Genomic DNA, 13888 nt, shown 5'->3' on the forward strand with positions numbered 1-13888 from the left:
ATTTTATTATTATTTTTGCAAAATCACTTTTTTGAGGCATTTTTAAGGAAAATTGCAAAAATGGCACTGCCCTACATCCATATTTCCCCAAACATATTGCCAATTTCCACCCGGACACTGCTGCCGACTGCAGTACGTCTGGAAAATTCTGGACGTATCACAACCCTATCTTAGGAGAGCACAGCATTGTGGCTTGAACCAAAAAGAAAATCTGCAAGTATTCAGCTTTGCCATTTTGTCATTCAAACTGTGAATGCAAAACTTTAAAACCCGAGCCTTTGATATAGGTTGGCTTCAGTTGTAAAGACACAGAAATTTGGGAAACTTAACTTTAACTTAACTTAACTTAACGTTTTAACTGTGGTTTTAACTGTGGTTAATTAAGAAGCCTAGGTGTTAAAGTGCTGTTAAAACAAATCACAGCTGCATTTGTCAAACACTCCTGTCAAAACATACGCCTAGGTGGACCCGAAACACTTTGTACTTTCCGAAGCACTTTCTAAGTGCGATGCAGCAGTAGTCCCCTGCGAGGCTTGTCTCAAATGATCTGCCAGTAACTGGACAGGGAAGCTGATTGATAACCATCTCTTCCTCTCTGCAGGGCTCCGGCTGGCTGCCAGAAGCTGCACTGCACCCTCCTTCACCATTCTGCCTGTGCTGCTCAGTGCCATCATTTCCTGCAACATTTTCTGCTAACGCCTTTAATCCCAGACAGGGTTGTTGCTGGGAATATGGCTCACGGAGAGATGGAGATGGATCTTGAAATTCACCATCCCCGCGGGATTTCTGCTGCTGCTGCACATGCTGACACCCTCCCAATTTCTGCTGTGAAGGCAGAGCCCATTATTGGAGATAGAAGCCTGCTGTTGTTTACATCAGGGGTGGGGAACCTCAGGCTCTCAGGACTCTAACCAAGCCACACACCCTCTTCCTCGGCCAAACATTTCACCAGCTCTGCTTCACATATTCCTTAAGTGTTTGTTTTTTTGTTGCTCTGCCTCTGGGTTTGCCCTCCACTGGCTTGTGTCCTGCAGAAGACTGCCCAGAAGGGAATGCAGCCCTGAAAAATGTCCCCCATCCCTGGTTTACACAATCTTTTTGGGACCAAACTTGGTGCAGTACCATTCAAGCAATTAGCAACCATGCTGATGATGCTTTAAATATATAAGCAGGTATTGGTGGGAGGTGTTTTTTGGAATCTGGGTAACCTACTAATTTAAATAACAGCCCTGATCCAGATTGGGATTACAGTGGAGAACAGAATGATAAAGCCCCTGTACCCCTACTTGCCAGGGTCATGATCTGCGTCACACAGCCTACCTCTGGTTTGTTTTTGTTTTTTACCCTGAAAATAAAACAGACAATTGCTGCTTGTGCAAATGGTGTCCTATCTAGTTTGGCCCTTATCTGAAGATGACAGTGAGCAAATCCAAGTGCCTCAGCTCTTTCAAAGGGTTTTCTTGCTTTGTTTTAATGTGTAACACTACAAATGGAATGAGCTGCTAGCTGGCTGGGGGGAAAACTCACCTGGCTTGCTCCAGTGCTTCTGGATTTTTTAACTGCTGAAGCTAAACATGCTCACCTTCTAATTGCTGCAGGTGAAACATTTAAATGAGCAATGGTGCACCCACATGCCCTTTGCAGCCCTAGCTGAAATCCTGAAAGTGGGGTTAGAGTTTAATTTTGCTTTTGCATTTCCCTGCATTGGTAACTCAAATGCTGAACCTGCAGCGGTCAGAAATGCACAATGGATTTAAAAGGACCTCTCTGCCATTCTGTCCCTTATTGGCAATTCACTGGCATGGTGATTCATTCTAAAATTAGGCTTTAATCCTGTGTGTACACTTCCTTTCTGGCAGCCAGAGCCATGGAGCTCTGCTTCCTCACACCTGTCTCATCAGCAGCTCCAGGGCTTATTTGGACTTCTCCAACACACATGTTAAAGTTACCCTTCTCTGCTGTACTTCTTCTGGCAATGTATATGACTTTACTGACATGCCTGCCATCCTCATCAAATTTATCCTGGGACTAGTGGTCCCTTCCACTTTGTGGTGTTGGGAAGCAAGAGAAAGGCGACTCAAATCTAGTTTCAGAGCTCTGGATCTTTTCCAACATCCTCTTGCTGATTCCCTCCATCCTTCCCTTCGAGTTTAGTATCATCCTACTTCCCATCTGTGCAGGGTTATGCATCGCTGAACCTTTGCTGCAAGGCGCTGATACAATCCTGACCAGATTTTATTTTTTATTATGTGTTTTTGTGTTCTCATTTTGCATTTGTATGTTGCGAGCTGCCCTGTGATCTTTGGATGAAGGGTGGTATACAAATGTCAATAATAATAATAATAATAATAATAATAATAATAATAAAGCCCCTGGGTTGTTTGGTTTTTTTTGTTAATGTTTCCCAGAAGGTTCCCCCCCCCCAAAAAAGAACAATTCTAAATCTCTTTTACAAAGTGTTGTAGCCCTTCCGCAACCCTCTCCTTAAGCATTTGATCAGCATCCTAATGCTCAGTTCTTTCCAGTTCTTCTATTGGCCTTAAAGTTTCTTGAAGCTGTTGATGCCATCTTGCCCTTTGTCTCAGGTGGCAAAAGCATGTTTCGAGCCAAAGCCCCAGCTCCAGCTGTCTTACCTCAAGCAAATTGGTGCCTCCTTGCTTAAAACTGGCAAAGGAAGGGTGACAGCAAACATTCTAGCAGCGCACCCATCTAGGAGAGCAACCACTGACAGATATTACAAAATGGACCTGCACATGCATGACCCAGAACTACATGGAAGGCTGACCCAGATAAGGGCTTCACCCAGGATCCGTTTCCTGGCCTCTACAATGCCTAGTCTGCCTCTCCAGTGGGACATGGTGGTAGAATTTTGAAATGTTAGAGGGGACTGAAAATGATTCAGTCTGCACGTGTCGGATTATATTTTTGAAACTACTGCTTGCTTGTTTTGTTTTTAAATTAGAAACTAGCACAGCATGGAGTAGCCTGTTCCCTAACATGTGTTGGGGTTTATTTGTGGGGATATTTCCCTAAAACAGTGGTTTTCAACCAATGTGCCATGGAACCCTGACGTGCCTTGAATGATGTTTGGGGTGCTGTGGGCAACACTGGCCTCTGTCCCTCTTCTTTCCCTCCCTCCTCTCATGGCATCTCACGTTTCTGCCTCCCAGAGGCTTGCACAGTTGTTTGTTGCAGCATCCCTGGCTACAAACTCCCCAGGCGAATGGTGCCTCTGGGGCTGGCCAGGGGATGCTCGTTGCCAGGAGCTGAGGTGGCCTTGGAGTAAGCAAGCAAGTGGGTGAGGAAGCCCCACCAGCCAGTCTGCCAGCCCTTACTGTTGGAAATGGACAGACAAGTCCCAGGTCCTTGTGGGGCAGTGTCAGGAAGCACCTCTCTTTGGGGGGGGGGCAGCTCAGAGACCAGGGGCAGCAGCAGCGGCTGCCCAGAGGACTCCCAAGGAGAGGGGAGCAGAGGGGAGGGTGTTTGAACACCCACAAGGGAGGGTATTTGAAAAAGGGTGAGAGGCAGGCAAGGGGTGACATAACTGGGCTCCTGAGCAGGGCCGGATTTAGGTTTGATGGGGCCCTAAGCTACTGAAGGTAATGAGGCCATTTATATGTAGGCACCCTATATATAGAAATGAGCAAACCAGTGATATTTTAGGGAGCAGGCTAGCAGGCAGGGTCCATTACATACATCATAGGAGCCTATACAACACAAAACACTGTTGCTGTATGTAGGTTTTGTTTTGTTTGTTTTTTATCTTATATTTTGGAAATGTACATCCAGGTTTAGGTTTTTTCCTTTAGTTTTTTGGGGGCCCCCAAGAGAGTGGGGCCCTAAGCTACAGCTTCTTTAGCTTATAGGTAAATCCAGGACTGCTCCTGAGCCCCACGGGGGTGCCGCAGAAAGAATGCAGTTGGTCCAGCGAGCCGTGGACCCAGAAAGGTTGAAAACCTCTGCCTTAAAATATAGGGGGAAGTTTTCTTTCTCTCTGCCCCCTCGCCGGCTCTCAAATAGTACAGTCTATTCCACCACCACGTTCTGGGCAGATTCTTTTGAGGGCGACCAGTTCCAAAGGCGGAAAGGGTTTTTTTTTTTATCTCCCGCACAGTCCTTGGGCAGGGGGAGCACGTGTCGCTCTGTCATCAGGCGCAGGCACCCTGTCTCCCCCACCCCAAGAAGGCTGCTTTCCAAGATCCGAGGCGACGCGGCGCCTCCGCTGCCCACTAGAGGGCACCCCTCCGCCGCTTGGCTCCCGAACCGGGCTGGCCGGCGCGTTGCGTAACTGTGCCTTGGGCCGCTTCCCAGCAAAGCGGAGCCGGAGAGGATCGGCGACGGGAAGATGGAGACGCTGTGGGCGAGCGAGCCGAGATTCCTCTCTTGGGAAGGGAAGGCGGAGAGGGCGCCTCTGTCTTGATTTATGGCGCCATCCAAGGCAGAAAGGCGGCCTTTGCAGCGCGAAAGGCGGGTCCGGCGCTCTCCCCCCTTAGCGCACATTCCCCCCCCCCCCGCTGACCCAAGCGCTGTGCCTTTGAGACAGGCAGGAATCCGGCAGGTGCAGCGACCAGATGAGTTTGGGAGTCCCAGGACTGGGGAGACTCGCGCTGTGGGCTTCCCAGGGTCCCTGACTGGCACATTATGGGAAACAGAAGGTTGGACTCTGTGGACATTTGTCCTAGTCCAGGAGAGCGTTTCTTATCTTCTTATGAGGCTTATAAACAGGGGCTGCCAAACATGGCACTCAGCTTTGATGATGACTTGCTGGTTATGATGATCACTTATATAGTGCCTCAAATTGACTCAAATCACTTATATAGTGCCTCAAATTGACTTAACTGCTGCCCGGAGATTAAAATAAATATAAAGCGGTATAGAAATGACGTGAATAATAATAATTTTTCTGCACAGCTGTAAGAGGCAGTGGTATATCATCATCAGCGCAGGGCACTTTGGAGCAGAAGTTCAAGGCCTAGACGCAACCACCAGTGTGCCAGAGCTGGAGGTAGTGAGTTAATACACGTTACCAGAAGGGCTTTTCAAATTGCAGAGCTGTCTCAGGCAAAGCAGTGCCTGGAGGAATTTCTCCCGAGCAGCTTCTAAAGGTGACAGAGCCCCTCTTTGGGTCTAGCGCTGGCAAATGTCCTGCAATCTCAAATTCACAATCTGCACTTCTGAGGTCTGCTAGCATCCCTCTATTATGCCCTACAAAATCCCTACTATCTCTGCATCAGGTTCATCCATGGGCGTGGGCACGGGGCAGCCCCCCTCCCAAGCAAGTAAGTAAATAAAAATACTTAAGTAGAAATTGTAGAAAGATTTAGACAGATTTTTCTAAGCACCTGGGGTCAAAAGAAAGTAATTTAAAGCAACTGTTGTTGAAACATTTAATTCTGAACCTGCTAAACAGAGTCCAACAGATAACAGGTGGGTGTCCTGCCCACCCTCCACATAAATCCTGGGCTTATCTATCTCCCCTTTCTATGCCTTGTGATGGAGTTCCTTTGCATATGTGAGTGAGTCTTGCTTTAGTTTTAATGGAATGATGTCCATGAAACCTCAGCCGACACTTTGGGAACAGAAATCGCCTGGCACCAAAGATTTCTGCATGCACTTTCTGTGCCTCTGGGCTTTCCAGAAATACTTTGCATGAACAACCCCCCTGAGATTTGCTCTCAGACAGCAGCAGAGTTACTGCGGGAGAACACAACACCCTGCTTCAGCTGCTGGAATTGAACGCTGAAGAACACAGAGCACCGCTTCCTGCTAGCACAATGGTTGGATTCAAAGGGGCTCCCCCAGACTGGTGTTTCTCCAATGTTATTGCATGATTGCCATCTGAAAGGACAGTCTTCTTGCAACAAAAGTGGGACGAAAATTTACTTGGGAACATTAGTAGTACAGAAAGCTAAGAGGATTTCAGTGGGAAGTTACTACAAGACAGGCACTGATTGGAAATGAAGCGGTACACCCACCCCCAGAATCTTTTGCAGTATTGAAAGTGGGTTTGTGTATAAATGACCCCGCTACCATTTTATTGAGCACAAATCACCATGAATGCACAATGAAAAGGACAATTGGAGAGGCTCTGAAATGATTTTTAAAAAAAACCTCCAGAGAATATTGTGGGTGCAAAAGAGGATAGGACTCCAGTATTTTCACTAGCTGTGTGTACAAGAGGGGAATTGAGGTGGACACCTCTTCTGCACCAATAGCAACTTTCCTCTTTCACATCCAGTCACCCTAAAGTCTGGAGGGATTCTGCAACCTATGCCAAGCACATAACAAAGAGGCTCAACCTCTCTGTGTGGGCCCAGCCTTCTCCCACTAGAGGTCTTGGAACGTTGTGAGAGGGGTTCAAAACAGACAAGGGCTGCCCCGAGTTTGTGCTAGGTATTCTGTGCCTGCCCTGAGCACAGGTAGCAAACTTCACATTGCATGCCGGAGACCTCCAGCCTAGCCAAGGGAGTGGTGAAAACACTGATTTGTCACAAGGGAGAAGCCCCGTCAATTTCAAAATAGACCCAGGCTCTTCTATGTGGTTTTAAGTTGTGGAATACAACCCCAAAAACAGTTCAGCCCATCACCATGGTTTCCTTGTAGGAAGAAACACTTGAGCGCTGCTTCCTTTCAGATGGACACAAGCCACCTTGAACATCTCTTGTCTACCCAGCAGAAATCAACCTGGGAGGCCCCTGCCAGCGTGAAAGCAGATGAAAGGAGAGGAAACAGCTATTTAGGGCACAAAACCTTTGTATCCATGTTTTTTAACCAAAGAAAAGATGGGGCAAGTCAAAGGTTGGCTGCACAGCCCATTGGCACACATTTTTAGCTGTGCTGTGAAAATACTGCCGTAACCTTTAAAAAGATGAAAGAGGGCTGTGTTTCAGGCTCCCAGCTGTAGCTCGGTGGCAGAGGATCTGCTGTGTGTGCAGAAGGCCTCAGGTTCAATCCCCGCCATCCCCAGACAGGGCTGGGAGTTGAAAACTCAGGAGAGCCACTGCCGGTCAAATGTGGACAAAAGAGGGACCAATGGTCTGACTTGGTTATAAAAAGCATGTTCCTCTGCTCCTCGGAGCAGGATTGCAAAGAGAGGAGGGGGGAGGCCTCCTGCTTCCTGGAGCATGCCACCCTGCTGAACTCTCGCTGACATCTGTGCAAAAGGCCCCGCAGGAACTGGCACACTGCCAAGGGGGAGCATCACAGGCCATTGCTCTGGCTCAACCGCATGCAGCTGCGCTGGCTCAGGAAAACACCAGTTGAATCACCCCATTCTCCAAGGCTGGAGATGCAAAGCCACCCCTACCCTTCCGAGGGGCTGTGTGTGACTCGGGGACAACATTGGGCAACGCCACGGCCCCTTGCTTTCCTCCAAACTGGTGTTCCTCCTGCCCTCTCCCCCCGATCTGAAGAAGACTCATCTCCCCACCCTGGAACACAGAACACCCTCTTCCTTTTCTCCCTGTCCTTCTTAAGAGCCACCCAGACAACACGGCTCTCATTAGGCACGGTGGCTGCATCCCCCAGTCAGAGCACACCCAAGGAGGGATTGACGGGGGGGAGCAGTCCTAAGGCTCCGTGCCACCCCCACCCTGTCTTTTCTGGGGGGTTTTTTTGTCGCTGGCTCCTAGTGCCTCATCTGGAGCCGGAACAAAAGGCCAAGCCCCCTTGCCCTCCCTCCAGGGCTGCCGTTCTCACATCCGAGTCAATGGAGCGCTTGTTCTCCATCGAACTCCCTAACAATGTCCCGTCTGTGCCCAGAGCAGCCGAGAAAGGGGCCTGGGGTTGTTCTCAGAAGTGCCGGGGTCACTGGTGAATTTCAAGTCAGCGGAAATGACAGAGCGAAGGGAAGCTCTCGGGGGGCAGCAGGCAGGCAGGCAGGCACCCTCCCGGAGGCCACTGTGGACCCCACCACCCTCCCCAGGTCTTCATGCTCTGCCACTGGCCTGCAGCCAAACCCCAAAAGGTGAAGGAGGAGCACTTGGAGAGCCATTGGGTTGGAAGCTGATCTGAGCCTCTGCCCAAAGGTATCTAAGAGCTGCACCTAAGAGAGAATGTATGCTATGAACCGTCCTGAGATAATAAAATAAATTCCTCTAGGTTTAGGAGCATAGGAAGCTGCCTTATGCCAAGTCAGATCACTGGTCCACCTAATTCAGTGCTGCAGACACGGACTGGCAGCAGCTCTCCAGGGTCGTAGGGAGGGAGCTTTTCCTAGCCCAACCTGGAGACACTGGGGATCGAACCTGGGACTTCCTGCCTGCAAGGCAGATGCTCTGCCACTGAGCTACAACCCACAACTTGGTTTAGAAAACTACTGGCATAGAACCAGGGTGGCCACTGAATGCCTCATTAAGGCAGGGGCGAAAGAGAACACCGCTGTGCATGGAAACCGAACGTGCTAATCTATATTTGTGGATGCAAATTTAGAATAACCACTGTGATTCAAATAGAAATACAAAACATCTTGCCGAGGTGCAGAAGACTGTGGCCAGGTGATATGTTTGCTGTCTAGGCGCTGTGCTAACTCTCAGGGGTGACTTCAAAATCTGTCTTGCTCTCCCTTCTTGGGCTCTTTGATCTTCCAGACAGATTTGGACTGTCAAAGGGGAGGCTCGTCATTGCTGCTTTGTCTTACACCAGCCTGATCAGCATGAATACAGCTGCCACTGCCCTTGTGGCTCCATGTTGACTCTATGTTCAGATCCCACTGCTGCAAGGGATGTGCCAAAGAGCCTTCAAAAAGTACCATTTCAGCATTTACAAAGATAAAAAGAGGTTGCGTTAGCCAGGAATGGTAGGGCTCACTGGGTTTGGCTTCCAGTGTGGTGTAGTGGTGAAGAGCGGTAGTCTTGCAATCTGGGGAACCGGGTTCGCGTCTCCGCTCCTCCACATGCAGCTGCTGGGTGACCTTGGGCCACTCACCTCACAGAGTGTTTGTTGTGGGGGAAGAAGGGAACGGAGAATGTTAGCTGCTTTGAGACTCCTTAGGGTAGTGATAAAGCGGGATATCAAATCCAAACTCTTCTTCCTCCAGAAGATTTAAGGCAGTTTGGAATGTATTTACAAGTACATAGGTTCAGCATAGGCACACAGCTTTGATGCTCCTAAAGGTAAAGGTAAAGGTAAAGCTAAAGAGACCCTTGACCATTAGGTCCAGTCGTGGATGACTCTGGGGTTGCGGCGCTCATCTCACTTTATTGGCCGAGGGAGCCGGCGTACAGCTTCCGGGTCATGTGGCCAGCATGACTAAGCCGCTTCTGGCGAACCAGAGCAGTGCATGGAAATGCCGTTTACCTTCCCACCAGAGTGGTACCTATTTATCTACTTGCACTTTGTGCTTTCGAACTGCTAGGCTGGCAGGATGCTCCTAGGGGGCAGCAAATTCACTCCCTCACCATATCAGATAGGCAGAGAGGACCATGCACACCGCAAGATGCTTTCAGCCTATCAGCAAGAGCTCTGCCTTCTCTCTTAAAACTGGAGTTTCTCTCACATGGAAAAACACACCTCCTCCTCTGAAGATAATCACACCTACACCATCCATTTAAAACACATGTCTTTGCCAGAAGAATATGGGAACTGTAGTTCAGTGAGAATGTTGTGGGTTGCAGCTCTGTGAGGGGCAAACTTAAGTTCCCAGGATTCTTTGGAGGAAGCCATGGGCTTTGGTTGTGTGGTGTGTACATTTAGTCTTTTTCCCCAGGGCCAGATGCCTCTCCCATTCAAAGCACTCAGGAAAGGACTCAAAACACCCGAGAAAGAGGACTTCCGGTCGGCGCCAGCGTTTAATGGCGGTCCTCGCTTCGAGCTCCGGAGGAGGACTGCTCCGCGAGTTTGGGTCTGACCCGCTACGGCGAGCGGGGGACCCTTAAAATCACAGGTGCTGAAGCCTGTGAACAAGGAGACTCGGTGGGCACCTTTTGCGCCCCCCGGTACTGTGAAAGAGCCTTTTTAAAGGCTACGGAGTGGCATCGGGGGTGAGCGCGGTGCTGAGAGTCGCAACCCAGCCCGTGGAGTGAAGCCGCGTCGCCATGAACGGAGAGCGCCGATTCCTTCCTGAACCAGAAATTCGACTGTAAACCCCGTGAGTAAGACGGAGGGACTAAACGGGACATTTAAATTTAAATCCTGAAATTTGGCTGAAAACGGGAAAGGCATAAATTAAGGAAGTCTGCCTCCCCGATCTGCATGGCAATTAAAGCAACGAAAGAGTAAAGCTGCATTTGAAAGAAAATTATCTTTGAGCTGTCAAACCTGACATTCGACTTAAACTTCCCCCCAGTAAGCAGGAGAAGGGGGGAAGAAAATTGGACACTGTTAATCTGCCTGAAATTAACTGAGGAAAAAAACATCTTCCACTGCCAAATCCCCAGGACGGACTGCCTGAGTAAGGCACCGGGAAAGTGAACTGTCAGTTTAGACTGGATACAAAGTTGGGGTTTTGTCTGAGACAAAGTTACGGGACTTTAATGGAATTACTTTGTTGAACTTGTGACTATACTGAAAAAGTGCGATAGAAACTTTTACTGTGGACTCTTGGATTTTTTGTTGATTGCTCTATGTTTCCTTGTTCTTTCTCTTTTCACTTGGATACAATTAAATGCTCCCTCTAGAGGGTATAAAGAGAAACTGTTACAGTGAAAAAGAAACAGTGGGATTTTCCACTTGCAAGTCTTTCCTGTGAGAACGACCTTGAGGATATGAGTGGTCCAGCAGAAGAGATAACAACTAGATCCAAAGCAAAACAGACACAAAAGAAAAGGGGCTCAGTACCCGGCATACCACCAGCTGCACAGGAAAAAGTGGTAACAGCATCTATGGATTCAATGACACAGGCACTGCTCAAAATAAACCAATCTTTAGAAGCACTGACAAAGCTATCTACGGAAAATTCAAAAAAATTGACAGAACTGACAGCAAGATTGGACTTGAATACTGCAAGTGTAACATCTAATACAGAATCTATTAATAAATTAATTCAAGAAAGTTCTGAAACACGAAAGATTGCTGAAAGTGCAAAAAATACTGCAGAGGAGACAAGGGAGGAGCTTGTGCCAATTACAAAAAAAGTGAATGAACATGATGCAGCCCTATCTTTGCTGGAATTACAGAGAAAAGAGAGAAATTTGAAATTGAGACTGGTTCCCGAGAGTGAGGGAGACAGCCTTGTGGACTTCCTCACACAGAACTTTACGGAATTTTGGCAAGAGGAGCTGCAGGAAGAAGAACTTGAAATAACAACAGCTTTTCGGCTGGGCAGGAGGCAAGGTAAGAAGCCAAGGGATTGTTTGATCACATTGAGATCCAAAGGAGAAAGAGATAAAATATTGAACTTGCATTACCAAAAGGCACTGGAGATTGAAAATAGTCAAGTACAAATTTTTAAAGATATCCCTAAATACATCTTGGAGGTGAGATCCTTCTATAAAGATTTGGTCTACCTGCTGAAGAAAAACATCATACCCTTCAGGTGGGAGTTTCCACAAGGATTGTCTTTTAACTTCAAAGGAAGGAAGGTTAAAATAAGAACAGTTCAAGATAAAAAACAGTTTTTGGAGAGATATCAGGAGGACTTGCAGAAAGGAACAGTAGAAACAACAATACAAGAAAAAGGAGTGACAGACATTGCAAACTTGTCATTTGGACTCATACCACCATCTGAAGACGAACAAAAGTTAGGAGCAGTCGGAGGAACAGGTACTTAATAACAAAATGTCTCTGCAACTTCTTAGCTGGAATTGTAATGGTTTGAACCTTCCCCGAAGAAGACGCCAAGTTTTTCATATTTTGAAAAGAGAACAATTAGACCTAATATGTCTACAAGAGACCCATGTGACCAGGACACATAGGAAATTATTGGTAAACAAGAGACTTGGACAAGAATTTATTTCATCAGACAAAGTTAAGAAAAGAGGCGTGGTGATTTATGCAAAAGAAAAATTGGCTCCAAAGATGATATTTAAAGACGAACAAGGAAGATACCTGGCAATTGAAATACAAGTTCAAGGAGAAAAAATCTTGATAGTCGGAATTTATGCACCAAATGACGGGAAGGCGGAATTCTTCAAGAAGTTGCATGAGACTTTAATGGACTATCTAGACTATAGAGTAGTAATGATGGGAGACATGAATGGTGTAGTTTCCACAAATATGGACAAAGCACAGAGACAAGTAATTTCCAAGGAAGGGAGACTACCAAAGACTTTTTTTGAAATGACTGAAACTATGGACTTGATTGACATTTGGAGAACAAGGAACCCTCTTGAGAGAGAGGGAACTTTTTTCTCTGAAGCAAAAATGACATGGACAAGAATTGACCAAATTTGGGTAACTAGCAGTATGGCGCCAAGGATTAAAAAGGTAGAAATCTGCTCAAAGACTTGCTCCGACCATAATGCTGTAAAGATGGAGATGAAACTAACATCAACTGGATCCTTTAGATGGAGAATGAATGACACCCTATTTAGAGATGAAGAGATTTATAAGAAGGCCCAAAAAACACTGAAAGATTACTTTGAGATAAATTTGAGAACAGAAGTGGAAAAAAGAATAATCTGGGACGCAAGTAAGGCCGTGATGCGAGGTTTCCTAATACAACAGAACTCCATAAAGAGGAAAAAGCAAAATGAAAGGAAAGAAAAAATTCTAGAAAAAATAAAAGAAGGTGAAAAGAAATTGAGGTCTAAACCAAAGTCCCATGAGATTCTGAGAGAAATAAAACACTATCAGGTGCAATATATGGAATTGATGAATCAAGAGATAGAATGGAGAATAAAGCAAATGAGACAAAAGACATTTGAATCAGCAGATAAATGTGGGAAACTTCTGTCATGGCAATTGAAAAAGAGGCAAAAACTGAACACTGTGACAAGTTTAGAAGTGGACGGAAAGATTATCCACAAACCAAATGAGATAAGTAATTGTTTTCAAAGTTACTTCAGGAAATTATATGCACAAGGGCCAGTTAACGAACAGGAAATAGAAGAATTTGTTAAGAAACATGGATTACCAAAAATTTCAGAGCAAAGCAGAAGGATTTTGAATGAGAAAATAACAGGACAAGAAATAGAGGGTGCCATTCAGAAGATGCAATTGGGAAAATATCCAGGACCAGATGGTTTGACCGCCAGATATTATAAAGCGTTGAAGGAATGGTTAGTACAACCACTGAAGGAAGTATGTAATGAAATTTTGGAGGGGAAAAAGGCACCGGAGTCGTGGAAAGAAGCCTTTATTTCTCTTATACCGAAAACTGAGACTGAAAAGAACCAGGTTAAAAACTACCGCCCTATATCATTACTCAATGTGGATTACAAAATTTTTGCAGACATTATGGCAAAAAGACTGAAGAGAGTGTTGGTAGGGGAGATTCATAAGGACCAAACTGGCTTTCTTCCAGGGAGACATATGTCGGACAATGTGAGGAACATTATAGACATTTTGGAACTGTTAGAAGTGGACATCAATAGGAAGGCTGTTTTAATTTTTGTGGACGCGGAGAAAGCCTTTGACAATATTGGTTGGAGCTTTATGAAGAAGAATCTCCAAGGGATGGGGGTAGGTCAAGGGTTTGAAAACGGTATAGGTGCAATATATTCTAAACAAAAAGCAAAGTTAATTGTAAACAATGTGGTTACGGAAGAAATATCTATAGAAAAAGGTACACGACAGGGGTGCCCAATATCCCCTTTACTTTTTATATTAGTCCTGGAGGTTTTGTTAAACATGATTAGAGGAGACCAGTTGGTTAAAGGAGTACAAGTCGGAGCTAGACATTACAAGTTAAGGGCATTTGCAGATGACCTAGTACTGACTTTGCAACAGCCAGATACTAGTACTAAAAGAGTATTAGAACTAATTGAGATATTTGGTCAAGTAGCAGGAT

This window comes from Podarcis pityusensis (assembly GCF_964106645.2).
Source record: "Podarcis pityusensis genome assembly, chromosome: 8".
NCBI lineage: Eukaryota > Metazoa > Chordata > Lepidosauria > Squamata > Lacertidae > Podarcis > Podarcis pityusensis.